Below are 16,183 nucleotides of genomic sequence, written 5' to 3' on the forward strand. Positions count from 1 at the left end.
CCTACTCTTAACAGGATAGACGCCTCGCGAGGGGCTTAATGTGGCCTATGTTTCATGAGCCTTTCGTGGAAACGTTCTGCGTACCAACATCAAATGGTAGCCAAGTCCTGTTGCCCGGCTCGTGCGTTAAGGTCGCCAAGGGGTAAATGCTCCTTCCCCGGCGCGAGGTCCCGCAAATTTTTGTGCTGCAAAGCGCTCTGGGAATGCTGGATTTTACGAGCGCAGCTTAACACGGGAAGACTTTTCCCTGAAGGGCAACGATGAGGAATTTCCTGTGTGCAGGCACCTTGTCCACGCAGCTGTTCTGCACAGAGCCGAGTGTTGGAGCAGTAACCCCCACCACGACTTTAGCGAGGGGTGTGGAAGTGGCGCCCCCCACCATCTCCTATGGCAACTCATACTTACCTGGCAGGGGAGATACCCTGATCACGAAGGGGGTTCTCCCAGGGTGAGGCTCAGCCATTGCACTCCGGCTGTGCTGACCCCTGCGATTTCCCCAAATGCGGGAAACTCGACTGCATAATTTCTGGTAGTGGGGGACTGCGTTCGCGCTTTCCCCTGATCATCCCGGTTTAACGATAGAGCCCGGGGATTATCTCCGGTATCAGCTGGTGGTTCTCCAGGCGTGGCCCTTGCCGCTGCCTCCTAAGGGGGCTGCTCTAGCGCCTTAAGGCGCGCCTCCGTTATGGTTAGGGAAAAGCGTGCCGCCCCAGGCTCTTTGCGGCCTCGTCAAGTGTTGCTCCTGCGTCAGAGACAATATATCTGCATAAGCCCCACCCCTGGGAGGTCTTAAATCTTAAACGTGTGGTCTCATCACTCACGCTTCTCTGGTTGGTTTTTTTTCCTTCTTGCTTTTCCAAAGCGTGCAAAAACGCCATCACAGAGCGTCCTCGGCCAAGCCGCTGATGTTGCCGTTCTGCGCTGCCTCGCAGCCTGCCTTGGATGTAATGTATGTTCAGTGGTTGAATAAACGCAATCTAGCCTACTTCACGCATTGACCTCTAAGAAAAAGCGTTACGAATTGGTTTTTTTTTTGTTTGTTTTCATAAGATTCATGCATTGCAAAGTCTTCTTCTCTTTCGGTGTTGTGCGAATGTCTTAGCTTTAGTTTGTCGCTGCAAGCTATATAGCGATGCCTTTTGGTGGGACGGTGTCCCTCGCAGGGCGGACGTCAAGACTATATTTTCAGGGATCGTTTCTATAGCGCCCGACCGGAGAAACGTGCTCGGAAGTGGTCAGGCTCGGTAACCGTGATGAAGAGCTCACGTGCGTTCCCCTGAGCGCGAAGCGAGTATCAAGCGCCGTGGCTAACGGCTGCCTGTTGCTTCTGATGACTGTTCCTTTCTTCCCGAGGGCAGGTTAGGAGGGGGAACGCGCAAGCTGAGCGGTTACTTCTCGTAGCGACGCGTCGAGCTGTGCTTTCTGCGGATGCGGCCTTAATTGTGTTTGTTGGCCTCTTTCGAGGGCCTTCCTTCTATGCCGACCGTACTAGCGTTCGAGGCAGGCCTACTCTTAACAGGATAGACGCCTCGCGAGGGGCTTAATGTGGCCTATGTTTCATGAGCCTTTCGTGGAAACGTTCTGCGTACCAACATCAAATGGTAGCCAAGTCCTGTTGCCCGGCTCGTGCGTTAAGGTCGCCAAGGGGTAAATGCTCCTTCCCCGGCGCGAGGTCCCGCTGATGGGCGGTGCTACCGCGTGCAAATTTTTGTGCTGCAAAGCGCTCTGGGAATGCTGGATTTTACGAGCGCAGCTTAACACGGGAAGACTTTTCCCTGAAGGGCAACGATGAGGAATTTCCTGTGTGCAGGCACCTTGTCCACGCAGCTGTTCTGCACAGAGCCGAGTGTTGGAGCAGTAACCCCCACCACGACTTTAGCGAGGGGTGTGGAAGTGGCGCCCCCCACCATCTCCTATGGCAACTCATACTTACCTGGCAGGGGAGATACCCTGATCACGAAGGGAGTTCTCCCAGGGTGAGGCTCAGCCATTGCACTCCGGCTGTGCTGACCCCTGCGATTTCCCCAAATGCGGGAAACTTGACTGCATAATTTCTGGTAGTGGGGGACTGCGTTCGCGCTTTCCCCTGATCATCCCGGTTTAACGATAGAGCCCGGGGATTATCTCCGGTATCAGCTGGTGGTTCTCCAGGCGTGGCCCTTGCCGCTGCCTCCTAAGGGGGCTGCTCTAGCGCCTTAAGGCGCGCCTCCGTTATGGTTAGGGAAAAGGGTGCCGCCCCAGGCTCTTTGCGGCCTCGTCAGGTGTTGCTCCTGCGTCAGAGACAATATATCTGCATAAGCCCCACCCCTGGGAGGTCTTAAATCTTAAACGTGTGGTCTCATCACTCACGCTTCTCTGGTTGGTTTTTTTTCCTTCTTGCTTTTCCAAAGCGTGCAAAAACGCCATCACAGAGCGTCCTCGGCCAAGCCGCTGATGTTGCCGTTCTGCGCTGCCTCGCAGCCTGCCTTGGATGTAATGTATGTTCAGTGGTTGAATAAACGCAATCTAGCCTACTTCACGCATTGACTTCTAAGAAAAAGCGTTACGAATTGGTTTTTTTTTTGTTTGTTTTCATAAGATTCATGCATTGCAAAGTCTTCTTCTCTTTCGGTGTTGTGCGAATGTCTTAGCTTTAGTTTGTCGCTGCAAGCTATATAGCGATGCCTTTTGGTGGGACGGTGTCCCTCGCAGGGCGGACGTCAAGACTATACTTTCAGGGATCGTTTCTATAGTGCCCGACCGGAGAAACGTGCTCGGAAGTGGTCAGGCTCGGTAACCGTGATGAAGAGCTCACGTGCGTTCCCCTGAGCGCGAAGCGAGTATCAAGCGCCGTGGCTAACGGCTGCCTGTTGCTTTTGATGACTGTTCCTTTCTTCCCGAGGGCAGGTTAGGAGGGGGAACGCGCAAGCTGAGCGGTTACTTCTCGTAGCGACGCGTCGAGCTGTGCTTTCTGCGGATGCGGCCTTAATTGTGTTTGTTGGCCTCTTTCGAGGGCCTTCCTTCTATGCCGACCGTACTAGCTTTCGAGGCAGGCCTACTCTTAACAGGATAGACGCCTCGCGAGGGGCTTAATGTGGCCTATGTTTCATGAGCCTTTCGTGGAAACGTTCTGCGTACCAACATCAAATGGTAGCCAAGTCCTGTTGCCCGGCTCGTGCGTTAAGGTCGCCAAGGGGTAAATGCTCCTTCCCCGGCGCGAGGTCCCGCTGATGGGCGGTGCTACCGCGTGCAAATTTTTGTGCTGCAAAGCGCTCTGGGAATGCTGGATTTTACGAGCGCAGCTTAACACGGGAAGACTTTTCCCTGAAGGGCAACGATGAGGAATTTCCTGTGTGCAGGCACCTTGTCCACGCAGCTGTTCTGCACAGAGCCGAGTGTTGGAGCAGTAACCCCCACCACGACTTTAGCGAGGGGTGTGGAAGTGGCGCCCCCCACCATCTCCTATGGCAACTCATACTTACCTGGCAGGGGAGATACCCTGATCACGAAGGGGGTTCTCCCAGGGTGAGGCTCAGCCATTGCACTCCGGCTGTGCTGACCCCTGCGATTTCCCCAAATGCGGGAAACTCGACTGCATAATTTCTGGTAGTGGGGGACTGCGTTCGCGCTTTCCCCTGATCATCCCGGTTTAACGATAGAGCCCGGGGATTATCTCCGGTATCAGCTGGTGGTTCTCCAGGCGTGGCCCTTGCTGCTGCCTCCTAAGGGGGCTGCTCTAGCGCCTTAAGGCGCGCCTCCGTTATGGTTAGGGAAAAGGGTGCCGCCCCAGGCTCTTTGCGGCCTCGTCAGGTGTTGCTCCTGCGTCAGAGACAATATATCTGCATAAGCCCCACCCCTGGGAGGTCTTAAATCTTAAACGTGTGGTCTCATCACTCACGCTTCTCTGGTTGGTTTTTTTTCCTTCTTGCTTTTCCAAAGCGTGCAAAAACGCCATCACAGAGCGTCCTCGGCCAAGCCGCTGATGTTGCCGTTCTGCGCTGCCTCGCAGCCTGCCTTGGATGTAATGTATGTTCAGTGGTTGAATAAACGCAATCTAGCCTACTTCACGCATTGACCTCTAAGAAAAAGCGTTACGAATTGGTTTTTTTTTTGTTTGTTTTCATAAGATTCATGCATTGCAAAGTCTTCTTCTCTTTCGGTGTTGTGCGAATGTCTTAGCTTTAGTTTGTCGCTGCAAGCTATATAGCGATGCCTTTTGGTGGGACGGTGTCCCTCGCAGGGCGGACGTCAAGACTATACTTTCAGGGATCGTTTCTATAGCGCCCGACCGGAGAAACGTGCTCGGAAGTGGTCAGGCTCGGTAACCGTGATGAAGAGCTCACGTGCGTTCCCCTGAGCGCGAAGCGAGTATCAAGCGCCATGGCTAACGGCTGCCTGTTGCTTCTGATGACTGTTCCTTTCTTCCCGAGGGCAGGTTAGGAGGGGGAACGCGCAAGCTGAGCGGTTACTTCTCGTAGCGACGCGTCGAGCTGTGCTTTCTGCGGATGCGGCCTTAATTGTGTTTGTTGGCCTCTTTCGAGGGCCTTCCTTCTATGCCGACCGTACTAGCTTTCGAGGCAGGCCTACTCTTAACAGGATAGACGCCTCGCGAGGGGCTTAATGTGGCCTATGTTTCATGAGCCTTTCGTGGAAACGTTCTGCGTACCAACATCAAATGGTAGCCAAGTCCTGTTGCCCGGCTCGTGCGTTAAGGTCGCCAAGGGGTAAATGCTCCTTCCCCGGCGTGAGGTCCCGCTGATGGGCGGTGCTACCGCGTGCAAATTTTTGTGCTGCAAAGCGCTCTGGGAATGCTGGATTTTACGAGCGCAGCTTAACACGGGAAGACTTTTCCCTGAAGGGCAACGATGAGGAATTTCCTGTGTGCAGGCACCTTGTCCACGCAGCTGTTCTGCACAGAGCCGAGTGTTGGAGCAGTAACCCCCACCACGACTTTAGCGAGGGGTGTGGAAGTGGCGCCCCCCACCATCTCCTATGGCAACTCATACTTACCTGGCAGGGGAGATACCCTGATCACGAAGGGGGTTCTCCCAGGGTGAGGCTCAGCCATTGCACTCCGGCTGTGCTGACCCCTGCGATTTCCCCAAATGCGGGAAACTCGACTGCATAATTTCTGGTAGTGGGGGACTGTGTTCGCGCTTTCCCCTGATCATCCCGGTTTAACGATAGAGCCCGGGGATTATCTCCGGTATCAGCTGGTGGTTCTCCAGGCGTGGCCCTTGCCGCTGCCTCCTAAGGGGGCTGCTCTAGCGCCTTAAGGCGCGCCTCCGTTATGGTTAGGGAAAAGGGTGCCGCCCCAGGCTCTTTGCGGCCTCGTCAGGTGTTGCTCCTGCGTCAGAGACAATATATCTGCATAAGCCCCACCCCTGGGAGGTCTTAAATCTTAAACGTGTGGTCTCATCACTCACGCTTCTCTGGTTGGTTTTTTTTCCTTCTTGCTTTTCCAAAGCGTGCAAAAACGCCATCACAGAGCGTCCTCGGCCAAGCCGCTGATGTTGCCGTTCTGCGCTGCCTCGCAGCCTGCCTTGGATGTAATGTATGTTCAGTGGTTGAATAAACGCAATCTAGCCTACTTCACGCATTGACTTCTAAGAAAAAGCGTTACGAATTGGGTTTTTTTTTGTTTGTTTTCATAAGATTCATGCATTGCAAAGTCTTCTTCTCTTTCGGTGTTGTGCGAATGTCTTAGCTTTAGTTTGTCGCTGCAAGCTATATAGCGATGCCTTTTGGTGGGACGGTGTCCCTCGCAGGGCGGACGTCAAGACTATACTTTCAGGGATCGTTTTTATAGCGCCCGACCGGAGAAACGTGCTCGGAAGTGGTCAGGCTCAGTAACCGTGATGAAGAGCTCACGTGCGTTCCCCTGAGCGCGAAGCGAGTATCAAGCGCCGTGGCTAACGGCTGCCTGTTGCTTTTGATGACTGTTCCTTTCTTCCCGAGGGCAGGTTAGGAGGGGGAACGCGCAAGCTGAGCGGTTACTTCTCGTAGCGACGCGTCGAGCTGTGCTTTCTGCGGATGCGGCCTTAATTGTGTTTGTTGGCCTCTTTCGAGGGCCTTCCTTCTATGCCGACCGTACTAGCTTTCGAGACAGGCCTACTCTTAACAGGATAGACGCCTCGCGAGGGGCTTAATGTGGCCTATGTTTCATGAGCCTTTCGTGGAAACGTTCTGCGTACCAACATCAAATGGTAGCCAAGTCCTGTTGCCCGGCTCGTGCGTTAAGGTCGCCAAGGGGTAAATGCTCCTTCCCCGGCGCGAGGTCCCGCTGATGGGCGGTGCTACCGCGTGCAAATTTTTGTGCTGCAAAGCGCTCTGGGAATGCTGGATTTTACGAGCGCAGCTTAACACGGGAAGACTTTTCCCTGAAGGGCAACGATGAGGAATTTCCTGTGTGCAGGCACCTTGTCCACGCAGCTGTTCTGCACAGAGCCGAGTGTTGGAGCAGTAACCCCCACCACGACTTTAGCGAGGGGTGTGGAAGTGGCGCCCCCCACCATCTCCTATGGCAACTCATACTTACCTGGCAGGGGAGATACCCTGATCACGAAGGGGGTTCTCCCAGGGTGAGGCTCAGCCATTGCACTCCGGCTGTGCTGACCCCTGCGATTTCCCCAAATGCGGGAAACTCGACTGCATAATTTCTGGTAGTGGGGGACTGCGTTCGCGCTTTCCCCTGATCATCCCGGTTTAACGATAGAGCCCGGGGATTATCTCCGGTATCAGCTGGTGGTTCTCCAGGCGTGGCCCTTGCCGCTGCCTCCTAAGGGGGCTGCTCTAGCGCCTTAAGGTGCGCCTCCGTTATGGTTAGGGAAAAGGGTGCCGCCCCAGGCTCTTTGCGGCCTCGTCAGGTGTTGCTCCTGCGTCAGAGACAATATATCTGCATAAGCCCCACCCCTGGGAGGTCTTAAATCTTAAACGTGTGGTCTCATCACTCACGCTTCTCTGGTTGGTTTTTTTTCCTTCTTGCTTTTCCAAAGCGTGCAAAAACGCCATCACAGAGCGTCCTCGGCCAAGCCGCTGATGTTGCCGTTCTGCGCTGCCTCGCAGCCTGCCTTGGATGTAATGTATGTTCAGTGGTTGAATAAACGCAATCTAGCCTACTTCACGCATTGACCTCTAAGAAAAAGCGTTACGAATTGGTTTTTTTTTTTGTTTGTTTTCATAAGATTCATGCATTGCAAAGTCTTCTTCTCTTTCGGTGTTGTGTGAATGTCTTAGCTTTAGTTTGTCGCTGCAAGCTATATAGCGATGCCTTTTGGTGGGACGGTGTCCCTCGCAGGGCGGACGTCAAGACTATACTTTCAGGGATCGTTTCTATAGCGCCCGACCGGAGAAACGTGCTCGGAAGTGGTCAGGCTCGGTAACCGTGATGAAGAGCTCACGTGCGTTCCCCTGAGCGCGAAGCGAGTATCAAGCGCCGTGGCTAACGGCTGCCTGTTGCTTCTGATGACTGTTCCTTTCTTCCCGAGGGCAGGTTAGGAGGGGGAACGCGCAAGCTGAGCGGTTACTTCTCGTAGCGACGCGTCGAGCTGTGCTTTCTGCGGATGCGGCCTTAATTGTGTTTGTTGGCCTCTTTCGAGGGCCTTCCTTCTATGCCGACCGTACTAGCTTTCGAGGCAGGCCTACTCTTAACAGGATAGACGCCTCGCGAGGGGCTTAATGTGGCCTATGTTTCATGAGCCTTTCGTGGAAACGTTCTGCGTACCAACATCAAATGGTAGCCAAGTCCTGTTGCCCGGCTCGTGCGTTAAGGTCGCCAAGGGGTAAATGCTCCTTCCCCGGCGCGAGGTCCCGCTGATGGGCGGTGCTACCGCGTGCAAATTTTTGTGCTGCAAAGCGCTCTGGGAATGCTGGATTTTACGAGCGCAGCTTAACACGGGAAGACTTTTCCCTGAAGGGCAGCGATGAGGAATTTCCTGTGTGCAGGCACCTTGTCCACGCAGCTGTTCTGCACAGAGCCGAGTGTTGGAGCAGTAACCCCCACCACGACTTTAGCGAGGGGTGTGGAAGTGGCGCCCCCCACCATCTCCTATGGCAACTCATACTTACCTGGCAGGGGAGATACCCTGATCACGAAGGGGGTTCTCCCAGGGTGAGGCTCAGCCATTGCACTCCGGCTGTGCTGACCCCTGCGATTTCCCCAAATGCGGGAAACTCGACTGCATAATTTCTGGTAGTGGGGGACTGCGTTCGCGCTTTCCCCTGATCATCCCGGTTTAACGATAGAGCCCGGGGATTATCTCCGGTATCAGCTGGTGGTTCTCCAGGCGTGGCCCTTGCCGCTGCCTCCTAAGGGGGCTGCTCTAGCGCCTTAAGGCGCGCCTCCGTTATGGTTAGGGAAAAGGGTGCCGCCCCAGGCTCTTTGCGGCCTCGTCAGGTGTTGCTCCTGCGTCAGAGACAATATATCTGCATAAGCCCCACCCCTGGGAGGTCTTAAATCTTAAACGTGTGGTCTCATCACTCACGCTTCTCTGGTTGGTTTTTTTTCCTTCTTGCTTTTCCAAAGCGTGCAAAAACGCCATCACAGAGCGTCCTCGGCCAAGCCGCTGATGTTGCCGTTCTGCGCTGCCTCGCAGCCTGCCTTGGATGTAATGTATGTTCAGTGGTTGAATAAACGCAATCTAGCCTACTTCACGCATTGACTTCTAAGAAAAAGCGTTACGAATTGTTTTTTTTTTTTGTTTGTTTTCATAAGATTCATGCATTGCAAAGTCTTCTTCTCTTTCGGTGTTGTGCGAATGTCTTAGCTTTAGTTTGTCGCTGCAAGCTATATAGCGATGCCTTTTGGTGGGACGGTGTCCCTCGCAGGGCGGACGTCAAGACTATACTTTCAGGGATCGTTTCTATAGCGCCCGACCGGAGAAACGTGCTCGGAAGTGGTCAGGCTCGGTAACCGTGATGAAGAGCTCACGTGCGTTCCCCTGAGCGCGAAGCGAGTATCAAGCGCCGTGGCTAACGGCTGCCTGTTGCTTCTGATGACTGTTCCTTTCTTCCCGAGGGCAGGTTAGGAGGGGGAACGCGCAAGCTGAGCGGTTACTTCTCGTAGCGACGCGTCGAGCTGTGCTTTCTGCGGATGCGGCCTTAATTGTGTTTGTTGGCCTCTTTCGAGGGCCTTCCTTCTATGCCGACCGTACTAGCTTTCGAGGCAGGCCTACTCTTAACAGGATAGACGCCTCGCGAGGGGCTTAATGTGGCCTATGTTTCATGAGCCTTTCGTGGAAACGTTCTGCGTACCAACATCAAATGGTAGCCAAGTCCTGTTGCCCGGCTCGTGCGTTAAGGTCGCCAAGGGGTAAATGCTCCTTCCCCGGCGCGAGGTCCCGCTGATGGGCGGTGCTACCGCGTGCAAATTTTTGTGCTGCAAAGCGCTCTGGGAATGCTGGATTTTACGAGCGCAGCTTAACACGGGAAGACTTTTCCCTGAAGGGCAGCGATGAGGAATTTCCTGTGTGCAGGCACCTTGTCCACGCAGCTGTTCTGCACAGAGCCGAGTGTTGGAGCAGTAACCCCCACCACGACTTTAGCGAGGGGTGTGGAAGTGGCGCCCCCCACCATCTCCTATGGCAACTCATACTTACCTGGCAGGGGAGATACCCTGATCACGAAGGGGGTTCTCCCAGGGTGAGGCTCAGCCATTGCACTCCGGCTGTGCTGACCCCTGCGATTTCCCCAAATGCGGGAAACTCGACTGCATAATTTCTGGTAGTGGGGGACTGCGTTCGCGCTTTCCCCTGATCATCCCGGTTTAACGATAGAGCCCGGGGATTATCTCCGGTATCAGCTGGTGGTTCTCCAGGCGTGGCCCTTGCCGCTGCCTCCTAAGGGGGCTGCTCTAGCGCCTTAAGGCGCGCCTCCGTTATGGTTAGGGAAAAGGGTGCCGCCCCAGGCTCTTTGCGGCCTCGTCAGGTGTTGCTCCTGCGTCAGAGACAATATATCTGCATAAGCCCCACCCCTGGGAGGTCTTAAATCTTAAACGTGTGGTCTCATCACTCACGCTTCTCTGGTTGGTTTTTTTTCCTTCTTGCTTTTCCAAAGCGTGCAAAAACGCCATCACAGAGCGTCCTCGGCCAAGCCGCTGATGTTGCCGTTCTGCGCTGCCTCGCAGCCTGCCTTGGATGTAATGTATGTTCAGTGGTTGAATAAACGCAATCTAGCCTACTTCACGCATTGACCTCTAAGAAAAAGCGTTACGAATTGGTTTTTTTTTTGTTTGTTTTCATAAGATTCATGCATTGCAAAGTCTTCTTCTCTTTCGGTGTTGTGCGAATGTCTTAGCTTTAGTTTGTCGCTGCAAGCTACATAGCGATGCCTTTTGGTGGGACGGTGTCCCTCGCAGGGCGGACGTCAAGACTATACTTTCAGGGATCGTTTCTATAGCGCCCGACCGGAGAAACGTGCTCGGAAGTGGTCAGGCTCGGTAACCGTGATGAAGAGCTCACGTGCGTTCCCCTGAGCGTGAAGCGAGTATCAAGCGCCGTGGCTAACGGCTGCCTGTTGCTTCTGATGACTGTTCCTTTCTTCCCGAGGGCAGGTTAGGAGGGGGAACGCGCAAGCTGAGCGGTTACTTCTCGTAGCGACGCGTCGAGCTGTGCTTTCTGCGGATGCGGCCTTAATTGTGTTTGTTGGCCTCTTTCGAGGGCCTTCCTTCTATGCCGACCGTACTAGCTTTCGAGGCAGGCCTACTCTTAACAGGATAGACGCCTCGCGAGGGGCTTAATGTGGCCTATGTTTCATGAGCCTTTCGTGGAAACGTTCTGCGTACCAACATCAAATGGTAGCCAAGTCCTGTTGCCCGGCTCGTGCGTTAAGGTCGCCAAGGGGTAAATGCTCCTTCCCCGGCGCGAGGTCCCGCTGATGGGCGGTGCTACCGCGTGCAAATTTTTGTGCTGCAAAGCGCTCTGGGAATGCTGGATTTTACGAGCGCAGCTTAACACGGGAAGACTTTTCCCTGAAGGGCAACGATGAGGAATTTCCTGTGTGCAGGCACCTTGTCCACGCAGCTGTTCTGCACAGAGCCGAGTGTTGGAGCAGTAACCCCCACCACGACTTTAGCGAGGGGTGTGGAAGTGGCGCCCCCCACCATCTCCTATGGCAACTCATACTTACCTGGCAGGGGAGATACCCTGATCACGAAGGGGGTTCTCCCAGGGTGAGGCTCAGCCATTGCACTCCGGCTGTGCTGACCCCTGCGATTTCCCCAAATGCGGGAAACTCGACTGCATAATTTCTGGTAGTGGGGGACTGCGTTCGCGCTTTCCCCTGATCATCCCGGTTTAACGATAGAGCCCGGGGATTATCTCCGGTATCAGCTGGTGGTTCTCCAGGCGTGGCCCTTGCCGCTGCCTCCTAAGGGGGCTGCTCTAGCGCCTTAAGGCGCGCCTCCGTTATGGTTAGGGAAAAGGGTGCCGCCCCAGGCTCTTTGCGGCCTCGTCAGGTGTTGCTCCTGCGTCAGAGACAATGTATCTGCATAAGCCCCACCCCTGGGAGGTCTTAAATCTTAAACGTGTGGTCTCATCACTCACGCTTCTCTGGTTGGTTTTTTTTCCTTCTTGCTTTTCCAAAGCGTGCAAAAACGCCATCACAGAGCGTCCTCGGCCAAGCCGCTGATGTTGCCGTTCTGCGCTGCCTCGCAGCCTGCCTTGGATGTAATGTATGTTCAGTGGTTGAATAAACGCAATCTAGCCTACTTCACGCATTGACTTCTAAGAAAAAGCGTTACGAATTGGTTTTTTTTTTGTTTGTTTTCATAAGATTCATGCATTGCAAAGTCTTCTTCTCTTTCGGTGTTGTGCGAATGTCTTAGCTTTAGTTTGTCGCTGCAAGCTATATAGCGATGCCTTTTGGTGGGACGGTGTCCCTCGCAGGGCGGACGTCAAGACTATACTTTCAGGGATCGTTTCTATAGCGCCCGACCGGAGAAACGTGCTCGGAAGTGGTCAGGCTCGGTAACCGTGATGAAGATCTCACGTGCGTTCCCCTGAGCGCGAAGCGAGTATCAAGCGCCGTGGCTAACGGCTGCCTGTTGCTTTTGATGACTGTTCCTTTCTTCCCGAGGGCAGGTTAGGAGGGGGAACGCGCAAGCTGAGCGGTTACTTCTCGTAGCGACGCGTCGAGCTGTGCTTTCTGCGGATGCGGCCTTAATTGTGTTTGTTGGCCTCTTTCGAGGGCCTTCCTTCTATGCCGACCGTACTAGCTTTCGAGGCAGGCCTACTCTTAACAGGATAGACGCCTCGCGAGGGGCTTAATGTGGCCTATGTTTCATGAGCCTTTCGTGGAAACGTTCTGCGTACCAACATCAAATGGTAGCCAAGTCCTGTTGCCCGGCTCGTGCGTTAAGGTCGCCAAGGGGTAAATGCTCCTTCCCCGGCGCGAGGTCCCGCTGATGGGCGGTGCTACCGCGTGCAAATTTTTGTGCTGCAAAGCGCTCTGGGAATGCTGGATTTTACGAGCGCAGCTTAACACGGGAAGACTTTTCCCTGAAGGGCAACGATGAGGAATTTCCTGTGTGCAGGCACCTTGTCCACGCAGCTGTTCTGCACAGAGCCGAGTGTTGGAGCAGTAACCCCCACCACGACTTTAGCGAGGGGTGTGGAAGTGGCGCCCCCCACCATCTCCTATGGCAACTCATACTTACCTGGCAGGGGAGATACCCTGATCACGAAGGGGGTTCTCCCAGGGTGAGGCTCAGCCATTGCACTCCGGCTGTGCTGACCCCTGCGATTTCCCCAAATGCGGGAAACTCGACTGCATAATTTCTGGTAGTGGGGGACTGCGTTCGCGCTTTCCCCTGATCATCCCGGTTTAACGATAGAGCCCGGGGATTATCTCCGGTATCAGCTGGTGGTTCTCCAGGCGTGGCCCTTGCCGCTGCCTCCTAAGGGGGCTGCTCTAGCGCCTTAAGGCGCGCCTCCGTTATGGTTAGGGAAAAGGGTGCCGCCCCAGGCTCTTTGCGGCCTCGTCAGGTGTTGCTCCTGCGTCAGAGACAATGTATCTGCATAAGCCCCACCCCTGGGAGGTCTTAAATCTTAAACGTGTGGTCTCATCACTCACGCTTCTCTGGTTGGTTTTTTTTCCTTCTTGCTTTTCCAAAGCGTGCAAAAACGCCATCACAGAGCGTCCTCGGCCAAGCCGCTGATGTTGCCGTTCTGCGCTGCCTCGCAGCCTGCCTTGGATGTAATGTATGTTCAGTGGTTGAATAAACGCAATCTAGCCTACTTCACGCATTGACCTCTAAGAAAAAGCGTTACGAATTGGTTTTTTTTTTTGTTTGTTTTCATAAGATTCATGCATTGCAAAGTCTTCTTCTCTTTCGGTGTTGTGCGAATGTCTTAGCTTTAGTTTGTCGCTGCAAGCTATATAGCGATGCCTTTTGGTGGGACGGTGTCCCTCGCAGGGCGGACGTCAAGACTATACTTTCAGGGATCGTTTCTATAGCGCCCGACCGGAGAAACGTGCTCGGAAGTGGTCAGGCTCGGTAACCGTGATGAAGAGCTCACGTGCGTTCCCCTGAGCGCGAAGCGAGTATCAAGCGCCGTGGCTAACGGCTGCCTGTTGCTTCTGATGACTGTTCCTTTCTTCCCGAGGGCAGGTTAGGAGGGGGAACGCGCAAGCTGAGCGGTTACTTCTCGTAGCGACGCGTCGAGCTGTGCTTTCTGCGGATGCGGCCTTAATTGTGTTTGTTGGCCTCTTTCGAGGGCCTTCCTTCTATGCCGACCGTACTAGCTTTCGAGGCAGGCCTACTCTTAACAGGATAGACGCCTCGCGAGGGGCTTAATGTGGCCTATGTTTCATGAGCCTTTCGTGGAAACGTTCTGCGTACCAACATCAAATGGTGGCCAAGTCCTGTTGCCCGGCTCGTGCGTTAAGGTCGCCAAGGGGTAAATGCTCCTTCCCCGGCGCGAGGTCCCGCTGATGGGCGGTGCTACCGCGTGCAAATTTTTGTGCTGCAAAGCGCTCTGGGAATGCTGGATTTTACGAGCGCAGCTTAACACGGGAAGACTTTTCCCTGAAGGGCAACGATGAGGAATTTCCTGTGTGCAGGCACCTTGTCCACGCAGCTGTTCTGCACAGAGCCGAGTGTTGGAGCAGTAACCCCCACCACGACTTTAGCGAGGGGTGTGGAAGTGGCGCCCCCCACCATCTCCTATGGCAACTCATACTTACCTGGCAGGGGAGATACCCTGATCACGAAGGGGGTTCTCCCAGGGTGAGGCTCAGCCATTGCACTCCGGCTGTGCTGACCCCTGCGATTTCCCCAAATGCGGGAAACTCGACTGCATAATTTCTGGTAGTGGGGGACTGCGTTCGCGCTTTCCCCTGATCATCCCGGTTTAACGATAGAGCCCGGGGATTATCTCCGGTATCAGCTGGTGGTTCTCCAGGCGTGGCCCTTGCCGCTGCCTCCTAAGGGGGCTGCTCTAGCGCCTTAAGGCGCGCCTCCGTTATGGTTAGGGAAAAGGGTGCCGCCCCAGGCTCTTTGCGGCCTCGTCAGGTGTTGCTCCTGCGTCAGAGACAATATATCTGCATAAGCCCCACCCCTGGGAGGTCTTAAATCTTAAACGTGTGGTCTCATCACTCACGCTTCTCTGGTTGGTTTTTTTTCCTTCTTGCTTTTCCAAAGCGTGCAAAAACGCCATCACAGAGCGTCCTCGGCCAAGCCGCTGATGTTGCCGTTCTGCGCTGCCTCGCAGCCTGCCTTGGATGTAATGTATGTTCAGTGGTTGAATAAACGCAATCTAGCCTACTTCACGCATTGACCTCTAAGAAAAAGCGTTACGAATTGGTTTTTTTTTTTGTTTGTTTTCATAAGATTCATGCATTGCAAAGTCTTCTTCTCTTTCGGTGTTGTGCGAATGTCTTAGCTTTAGTTTGTCGCTGCAAGCTATATAGCGATGCCTTTTGGTGGGACGGTGTCCCTCGCAGGGCGGACGTCAAGACTATACTTTCAGGGATCGTTTCTATAGCGCCCGACCGGAGAAACGTGCTCGGAAGTGGTCAGGCTCGGTAACCGTGATGAAGAGCTCACGTGCGTTCCCCTGAGCGCGAAGCGAGTATCAAGCGCCGTGGCTAACGGCTGCCTGTTGCTTCTGATGACTGTTCCTTTCTTCCCGAGGGCAGGTTAGGAGGGGGAACGCGCAAGCTGAGCGGTTACTTCTCGTAGCGACGCGTCGAGCTGTGCTTTCTGCGGATGCGGCCTTAATTGTGTTTGTTGGCCTCTTTCGAGGGCCTTCCTTCTATGCCGACCGTACTAGCTTTCGAGGCAGGCCTACTCTTAACAGGATAGACGCCTCGCGAGGGGCTTAATGTGGCCTATGTTTCATGAGCCTTTCGTGGAAACGTTCTGCGTACCAACATCAAATGGTAGCCAAGTCCTGTTGCCCGGCTCGTGCGTTAAGGTCGCCAAGGGGTAAATGCTCCTTCCCCGGCGCGAGGTCCCGCTGATGGGCGGTGCTACCGCGTGCAAATTTTTGTGCTGCAAAGCGCTCTGGGAATGCTGGATTTTACGAGCGCAGCTTAACACGGGAAGACTTTTCCCTGAAGGGCAACGATGAGGAATTTCCTGTGTGCAGGCACCTTGTCCACGCAGCTGTTCTGCACAGAGCCGAGTGTTGGAGCAGTAACCCCCACCACGACTTTAGCGAGGGTTGTGGAAGTGGCGCCCCCCACCATCTCCTATGGCAACTCATACTTACCTGGCAGGGGAGATACCCTGATCACGAAAGGAGTTCTCCCAGGGTGAGGCTCAGCCATTGCACTCCGGCTGTGCTGACCCCTGCGATTTCCCCAAATGCGGGAAACTCGACTGCATAATTTCTGGTAGTGGGGGACTGCGTTCGCGCTTTCCCCTGATCATCCCGGTTTAACGATAGAGCCCGGGGATTATCTCCGGTATCAGCTGGTGGTTCTCCAGGCGTGGCCCTTGCCGCTGCCTCCTAAGGGGGCTGCTCTAGCGCCTTAAGGCGCGCCTCCGTTATGGTTAGGGAAAAGGGTGCCGCCCCAGGCTCTTTGCGGCCTCGTCAGGTGTTGCTCCTGCGTCAGAGACAATATATCTGCATAAGCCCCACCCCTGGGAGGTCTTAAATCTTAAACGTGTGGTCTCATCACTCACGCTTCTCTGGTTGGTTTTTTTTCCTTCTTGCTTTTCCAAAGCGTGCAAAAACGCCATCACAGAGCGTCCTCGGCCAAG

General features: G+C 54.4%; 21 non-coding genes across 21 annotated transcripts; all 21 read left to right on the top strand.

The window, feature by feature from the left end:
* Window positions 1-397: 397 nt before the first annotated feature.
* Window positions 398-561, top strand: LOC128480873 (U1 spliceosomal RNA). The gene has a single exon (XR_008350655.1). It is a non-coding gene; the product is annotated as a U1 spliceosomal RNA (small nuclear RNA).
* A 612-nt stretch (window positions 562-1,173) lies between these two features.
* Window positions 1,174-1,389, top strand: LOC128475668 (small nucleolar RNA U3). Its single transcript, XR_008346717.1, has one exon. It is a non-coding gene; the product is annotated as a small nucleolar RNA U3 (small nucleolar RNA).
* A 536-nt stretch (window positions 1,390-1,925) lies between these two features.
* Window positions 1,926-2,089, top strand: LOC128481108 (U1 spliceosomal RNA). The gene has a single exon (XR_008350880.1). It is a non-coding gene; the product is annotated as a U1 spliceosomal RNA (small nuclear RNA).
* A 612-nt stretch (window positions 2,090-2,701) lies between these two features.
* Window positions 2,702-2,917, top strand: LOC128481149 (small nucleolar RNA U3). The gene has a single exon (XR_008350907.1). It is a non-coding gene; the product is annotated as a small nucleolar RNA U3 (small nucleolar RNA).
* A 536-nt stretch (window positions 2,918-3,453) lies between these two features.
* On the top strand, window positions 3,454-3,617 carry LOC128480875 (U1 spliceosomal RNA). The gene has a single exon (XR_008350657.1). It is a non-coding gene; the product is annotated as a U1 spliceosomal RNA (small nuclear RNA).
* A 612-nt stretch (window positions 3,618-4,229) lies between these two features.
* On the top strand, window positions 4,230-4,445 carry LOC128475662 (small nucleolar RNA U3). The gene has a single exon (XR_008346712.1). It is a non-coding gene; the product is annotated as a small nucleolar RNA U3 (small nucleolar RNA).
* Window positions 4,446-4,981: 536 nt separating this feature from the next.
* LOC128480983 (U1 spliceosomal RNA) lies at window positions 4,982-5,145 on the top strand. The gene has a single exon (XR_008350761.1). It is a non-coding gene; the product is annotated as a U1 spliceosomal RNA (small nuclear RNA).
* Window positions 5,146-5,757: 612 nt separating this feature from the next.
* On the top strand, window positions 5,758-5,973 carry LOC128475644 (small nucleolar RNA U3). The gene has a single exon (XR_008346695.1). It is a non-coding gene; the product is annotated as a small nucleolar RNA U3 (small nucleolar RNA).
* A 536-nt stretch (window positions 5,974-6,509) lies between these two features.
* LOC128480876 (U1 spliceosomal RNA) lies at window positions 6,510-6,673 on the top strand. Its single transcript, XR_008350658.1, has one exon. It is a non-coding gene; the product is annotated as a U1 spliceosomal RNA (small nuclear RNA).
* Window positions 6,674-7,286: 613 nt separating this feature from the next.
* Window positions 7,287-7,502, top strand: LOC128475567 (small nucleolar RNA U3). The gene has a single exon (XR_008346622.1). It is a non-coding gene; the product is annotated as a small nucleolar RNA U3 (small nucleolar RNA).
* Window positions 7,503-8,038: 536 nt separating this feature from the next.
* On the top strand, window positions 8,039-8,202 carry LOC128480877 (U1 spliceosomal RNA). Its single transcript, XR_008350659.1, has one exon. It is a non-coding gene; the product is annotated as a U1 spliceosomal RNA (small nuclear RNA).
* Window positions 8,203-8,815: 613 nt separating this feature from the next.
* LOC128475568 (small nucleolar RNA U3) lies at window positions 8,816-9,031 on the top strand. The gene has a single exon (XR_008346623.1). It is a non-coding gene; the product is annotated as a small nucleolar RNA U3 (small nucleolar RNA).
* A 536-nt stretch (window positions 9,032-9,567) lies between these two features.
* On the top strand, window positions 9,568-9,731 carry LOC128480878 (U1 spliceosomal RNA). Its single transcript, XR_008350660.1, has one exon. It is a non-coding gene; the product is annotated as a U1 spliceosomal RNA (small nuclear RNA).
* A 612-nt stretch (window positions 9,732-10,343) lies between these two features.
* Window positions 10,344-10,559, top strand: LOC128475481 (small nucleolar RNA U3). Its single transcript, XR_008346540.1, has one exon. It is a non-coding gene; the product is annotated as a small nucleolar RNA U3 (small nucleolar RNA).
* Window positions 10,560-11,095: 536 nt separating this feature from the next.
* Window positions 11,096-11,259, top strand: LOC128480879 (U1 spliceosomal RNA). Its single transcript, XR_008350661.1, has one exon. It is a non-coding gene; the product is annotated as a U1 spliceosomal RNA (small nuclear RNA).
* Window positions 11,260-11,871: 612 nt separating this feature from the next.
* On the top strand, window positions 11,872-12,087 carry LOC128475510 (small nucleolar RNA U3). The gene has a single exon (XR_008346567.1). It is a non-coding gene; the product is annotated as a small nucleolar RNA U3 (small nucleolar RNA).
* Window positions 12,088-12,623: 536 nt separating this feature from the next.
* On the top strand, window positions 12,624-12,787 carry LOC128480880 (U1 spliceosomal RNA). The gene has a single exon (XR_008350662.1). It is a non-coding gene; the product is annotated as a U1 spliceosomal RNA (small nuclear RNA).
* A 613-nt stretch (window positions 12,788-13,400) lies between these two features.
* On the top strand, window positions 13,401-13,616 carry LOC128475570 (small nucleolar RNA U3). The gene has a single exon (XR_008346624.1). It is a non-coding gene; the product is annotated as a small nucleolar RNA U3 (small nucleolar RNA).
* A 536-nt stretch (window positions 13,617-14,152) lies between these two features.
* LOC128480881 (U1 spliceosomal RNA) lies at window positions 14,153-14,316 on the top strand. Its single transcript, XR_008350663.1, has one exon. It is a non-coding gene; the product is annotated as a U1 spliceosomal RNA (small nuclear RNA).
* A 613-nt stretch (window positions 14,317-14,929) lies between these two features.
* LOC128475571 (small nucleolar RNA U3) lies at window positions 14,930-15,145 on the top strand. The gene has a single exon (XR_008346625.1). It is a non-coding gene; the product is annotated as a small nucleolar RNA U3 (small nucleolar RNA).
* A 536-nt stretch (window positions 15,146-15,681) lies between these two features.
* Window positions 15,682-15,845, top strand: LOC128481100 (U1 spliceosomal RNA). Its single transcript, XR_008350872.1, has one exon. It is a non-coding gene; the product is annotated as a U1 spliceosomal RNA (small nuclear RNA).
* Window positions 15,846-16,183: the final 338 nt, after the last annotated feature.

Source organism: Spea bombifrons, chromosome 2 (assembly GCF_027358695.1).
Source record: "Spea bombifrons isolate aSpeBom1 chromosome 2, aSpeBom1.2.pri, whole genome shotgun sequence".
Lineage (NCBI taxonomy): Eukaryota > Metazoa > Chordata > Amphibia > Anura > Pelobatidae > Spea > Spea bombifrons.